At 39.1% G+C, this 5,828-nt stretch overlaps 1 pseudogene; it reads left to right on the top strand.

Moving 5' to 3' along the window:
- The first annotated feature begins 2,242 nt into the window (after positions 1–2,242).
- On the top strand, positions 2,243–5,112 carry LOC127156498 (uncharacterized protein K02A2.6-like; annotated as a pseudogene).
- Positions 5,113–5,828: the final 716 nt, after the last annotated feature.

Raw genomic sequence — 5,828 nt, 5'->3', positions numbered from 1 at the left:
TGGCAGCTAATAAATTGCTTTTCATGGGACTGGGGGCGCAGCACTGAAATGTTGGGCCGACAGTTTGCTCTAAATAAATTGCTCGCCGCTATCTGATCACGAACCGTCGTGAAGAGCTGATTGGTTTTGCAGCAGAAATATTTGGAGAGTGAGAGAATAGACAGCAAACACTTGTTTTAATAGAGTCGGAAGGATAAAAAAAGGTTGATGTTACCTTAAGTTTACATCAGAGAAGAGGGTCAAGATCAAGATCAAGACTGTTTGCATTGTCTTTCCCGTCTGCAACAACACAGAGCTCAAGATCAAACACATCAGCTCTTCTCTGTCTTTGAAACGCCTCCTTTCTATTTAGTGAAAAGCTAAAACTTGTACAATTAAATTAGGGTTATGTTTTGAGGGGAAATATTCACCTTATATTTCAACGCGGACCTAAGCCCTTTTCTGTCTGTGTGCAAGACTTCCGGTTCATTAGCTGCTGTCGAGAAATAACCAGAAGAACAACTAAGTGCAGTGAACAGTGGAACTGTTTGCACTACAAGCTAGTGTTCATAATTAAAACTACATGAATTAGGCTACTTTCAGTTTTATTACTGTAACCCTATAATAACCAACCAAAAACTGCAGGATGTTTCATGTAAAAGAAAATAATTATGTTACACTGCTGCTCTCTTGTGGTGAGTGGGCGTAATATACTGTAAATGATGATGTCTGACAAACACTGTCCTTCTTTTGTTTAATAGATACCGTCACAAAATTAAGATTATACATTTAAAGACTTAATAAATAAGCTTTCCATTGATGTATAGTTTGTTAGGATAGGACAATATTTGGCCGAGATATATTTGAAAATCTGGAATCTAAAGGGTGCAAAAAAAAAAAAAATCGAAATATTGAGAAAATTGCCTTTAAAGTTGTCCAAATGAAGTTCTTAGTAATGCACATTACTAATCAAAAATAAGGTTTGACATATTTACGGTAGAAAACGTGGAACGTGGAATTCATGGAACGTGATCTATACTTAAAATTCGAATGATTTTTGGCATAAAAGAACATTCAAAAAATTTGGACCATACAGTGTTGTTGTTGTTTTGGCTATTGCTACAAATATACCCGTGTTACTTAAGACTGATTTTGTGGTCCAGGGTCACAAATGAAACATATTAATACCGTTTGAAAACAGCCCAAGTGACAGCATTTGTGCCTTTTTATGAATAGATGTAGATAGATAGATTTTTACATTTTGTATAAAAGGTGAATTTCATTTTCATATGTCATTTCATATGTCAAGAAAAATAGTCCGTTACAACATAGCAACAACTTATAATCGTCATAACAGAACGCCAACAACATGTTAGTTTATTGTATTATTACTCAAGCTATTCTTAAGTCTTCAATTTTAAGTTAAATTATTCCTTTTTGTTGAGAAGTTTGAAGCAGAAAGCCTGTGATGATAACAGATTAAGGACATAAAAAAAAGAAGCAATGTGCTGATAGCTGGATGTAAGGGAAACAGAAGATTTAAAGAGATAGATAACCATAGCTACAGGAACTATTAGTTCACTAGGAGCATTTGATGCAAAAACTCAAACATGGGAAGAATTTTCAGAAGTACTTGAGCAATTTTTTGTGGCTAATGGAATCGACGAGGAGGGTAAGCAAAGAGCTATTCTTATAAGTGTTGTGGGACCACAAACTTACAGTGTGATGCGAAATCTTCTCAGCCCTGTAAAATTAAGTAAGAGAACTTATCAGCAGCTGGTAACGATGCTAAGAAGTCATTTCAACCCCCAGCCAAGTGAGATGAGGAAGGTGAGAAAAGGACAAATGTTATGAGTGTGGGAAACTAGGCCATATTGCCAGGGCCTGTCGCAACAAAAATAAACATAGGGGACACATTGTAACTGGAGAAAGAGGAAAAGGAGTGCGTCCGCATCAAGCATTTAATGTAAGTGAAAGTAATGAGAGTGATGAATCAGAAGGAACATTCACACTGGCATGTGTAACAGCTGATGCATTGAAGAAAGTGAAACCCCTCACTGTTGAGCTGAATATTGATGACAAACTCATGAACTTTGAAATGGATACAGGATGTAGTGTCACTCTAATGAACGAGATAATGTTCAGTGACATTTGGAAAGATTCGAAAGCTCCCAAACAAAGACCCTCAAAAATCAAGTTGAGAACTTTAGAAATAGTGGGGGTGGCAGATGTTCATGTAAAATACCAGCAGCAGGAAAAGGAAATGCCTCTTGTCATAGTTAAAGGAACAGGACCATGCTTACTAGGCCGAGCCTGGCTGGAAGACATCCAACTGCAGTGGGGTGAAATAAAGCTGGTACAGTCAGAGAGGATGACAGTGCAACAGGTGCTATCCAGGCACAAGGAAGTGTTCAAAGAGGAGCTTGGGACCTTAAGGGGCACTACTGCTACTCTTCATGTGCCGAATGATGCCTCACCAAGGTTTTATAGACCAAGGTCAGTGCCATATGCTTTAAAAACAAAGGTGGAGGAAGAGATTAATCATCTGCTGCAGGACAAGATAATCTCACCTGTTAAGTATTCAGAATGTGCAGCTCCTGTTGTTCCTATCTTGAAACCAAATGGGAGTATAAGATTATGTGGTGACTACAAACTTGCAGTCAACAGAGTGTCAACACTGGAACAATATCCAGTACCTAGAGTGTAAGATCTTTTTGCTTTACTGGATGGAGGAAAGCAGTTTACAAAACTAGACATGAGTCACACATAGCAACAAATCATCATGGATGAGAACTCCAAGAAATACTTGACTGTGAATACTCACAAAGGGTTATTCACATATAATCGTCTGCCCTTTGGAGTGGCTTCTGCTCCTGCTATCTTTCAGAGAACAACGGAAGGATTGTTGCAAGGTATTCCTGGAGTAGTTGTTTATCTGGATGATATATTGGTGACTGGAGTAAACCAAGACAGTCACTTGAAGACACTAGATGAAGTGTTGTCAAGGCTGAAAGAAGCTGGTTTGCGGCTAAAGTGGGGAAAATGTGTGCTCCTGGCAGATGAGGTGGAACATTTGGGTCACCGAGTAGATGCACAGGGTTTACATCCAACAGGAACTAAAGTGAAAGCCATTGAGGAACCGGAACCAAGGAATGTTACAGAACTTAAGGTGTACCTGGGGTTGCTGAACTATTATAATAAGTTCCTTCCCAGTCTAGCAACGCTACTACCCCCTTTCATCTGCTGCTAAGAAAAGATGTTCAGTGGATGTGGAAAAAGCCACAGAAAGAAGCTTTCAAGGAATCTAAAGCTCTACTGAAATCAGCAAGTGTGCTAGTGCACTATTCATCAGATTTAGAAATCGTTCTGGCATGTGATGCCTCACCCTACGGGGTGGGTGCCGTGCTCTCACAGCGCAGAAAAGGAGAGAGTACGGAGTACCTCTTGGGGTCATGTCAAGAACATTAACGGCTGCAGAAAAGCAGAAGGCTTAGCTGTGGAATCTTTTGATCCAAAGATTTCACAAGTACTTGTATGGTCGTGCATTCACAATTTGCACTGATCATAAGCCCTTGATTAATTTGTTCAATGAAACAAAGGCCGTTCCTCAAATGGGATCACCCAGAGTGCAAAGGTGGGCTGTGATGTTACAGGCATATCAGTACAACATTGTGTACAAGCCAGGGAAGAACCACCAAAATGCTGACATGCTGAGTAGGCTCCCAATACCAGGTGAGGGAGAACTGGATGACAGTAATGATCAAGTGCTGATGATGGATTTAATGGATGACTCACCTGTAATTGCAGTACAAATTCGGAGGTGGACATCCCATGACATAACGCTCTCCAAGGTACATGAGTACATGTTAAAGGGTTGGCCTGAAGAAGTGGAGCCCCCACTGTTACCGTACTCTCATAGGAGAGACTCGCGAAGAGAGTGTTGAAGATGGATGTGTGATTTGGGGAGCAAGAATCATCATACCATCACAAGGTCGAGCGGCTGTATTGAAACAGTTATATCAGACCCATTCCGTTCATACATGTGGTGGCCTGGTATGGATCAGGATGTGGAGAAAGTGGTGCAGACATGTGAGATGTGTCAAAGTTTCAAAAAGGGACTTGCTCAAGCTCCATTGCACCCGTGGGAGTGGTCAGGCTCACCCTGGGAACAACTTCATGTTGACTACGCATGGCCCTTCTTAGGAAGGATGTTTCTAGTTCTGGTAGATTCTCATTCCAAATGGATGGAAGTTTATCCTACTATGCATGCAACTTCCCAAATCACCATTGAGAAACTGAGACGGTGTTTCAGTACACATGGATTACCTAAAATGTTAGTGTCAGACAATGGATCATGCTTTACCAGTGAAGAGTTTGGAATTTTCATGAAAAGAAACGGCATTCAACACGTGATGTCAGCTCTTCATCATCCTTCTTCGAGGGTGGTTCAAACTTTCAAGCAGGGGATGAAGAAGATAAGAGGTGACACAGTGAAGATAAGAGTAGCAAGATTCTTGTTAAATTATAAAATCACTCCCCATGCAACGACTGGGTTGTCACCTGCTCAGATGTTAATGTCACAGAAGTTGAGATCTCCATTTGACTTATTCCTTCCTGATGTAAAGACCAAAATTCTGAAAAAAACAGCAGAAACAAAAAGACGGTCATGACAAGAGCTGCAAACTCAGAAGTTTTGAAGTTGGAGATTCAGTGTACGTGAGGAACTACAGTGGTGGACCAATATGGATACCTGCAGTAGTGGAAAGTTGTACAGGACCTCTTTTATACAAGACCGCTCTAGGGCAGGGAAAAACCGTGAAGAGGCATGTGGACCAAATAAGAACTCAGAGTACAGATGAGATGTTTGAGACTGTACTACCCACAGAGAAAGAACAGGACGGAATCACTACTGCATTATCGACTGCTGATGTGGTCGATGCACATGCAGGGAAGGAGATGTCTGTCCTGGAGAAGGCACAATCGCAAGAAGTGATTGCTGTTGAAAAACCAGTGATTGCTGGGGAAGCCCAACCTACAAACCCGAGAAAGGTCTGCCAGAGAGAAACGTTCTCCAGCTCGCTTCAAAGACTATGTTGCTTAAAACAAGTTAGTACGAGAATCAGAGTAAAATAATTGATCTAGGTTGAAGAGTTCTTTCTTATATATATATATATATATATATATATATAGATCCTAATCAATAAGACACTTATAATGTGTTTGATAGACAGTGTTATATATCTTAAATGATTTCATTGATATTTAGTTATGTGACTTTAATTAATAATACTAATCTATAAATAGAACAGAAAGAAATTTCTAAGTAAAGAAAAGGCAATCCAATTCATATCTTAAGAAGGAAGGAATGTAGTATCCTGCAGTAACCACAAGGTGTCGTTATTGTATTACAAGTGTTGTGTTCTTAACTAAGTTAGTTGAAGGAGTATCCTATGGAAGTTTTTTCCTAACAAAATTAAAATGAAAATTCAAATGCCTAAAAAGATCAAATCATAAATCAAACTCTCAAAACAACTGTGCAAATGATAAATCAAATGCTCAAATTATCAAATAATAAATCAAACTCTCAAATGGCTTCATGGCTGTATCAAAATGGCTGTATCAAAAATCAAATTAAAAATCATTTGTATTTGATATTCAATTTTCACGATCAACCCAGTATAAACCTGTCATAATTAAATCTATAATCCAGTGCTCTAATGACAAATGATAAATTAAATGCTGAAATCAACATCGCAAAAGGCAAATCAAACGCTCAAATGATAAATCAAATGCATCTGTAGACTGCAGATCATGATCTTTATTGAAGGTATTACTTTTCATAGGAGTGT

The sequence above is a fragment of the Labeo rohita genome, chromosome 25, assembly GCF_022985175.1.
Source record: "Labeo rohita strain BAU-BD-2019 chromosome 25, IGBB_LRoh.1.0, whole genome shotgun sequence".
NCBI lineage: Eukaryota > Metazoa > Chordata > Actinopteri > Cypriniformes > Cyprinidae > Labeo > Labeo rohita.
The sequence above is the reverse complement of the archived record's forward strand: the minus strand, read 5'-3'. Positions and strand labels throughout refer to the sequence as shown.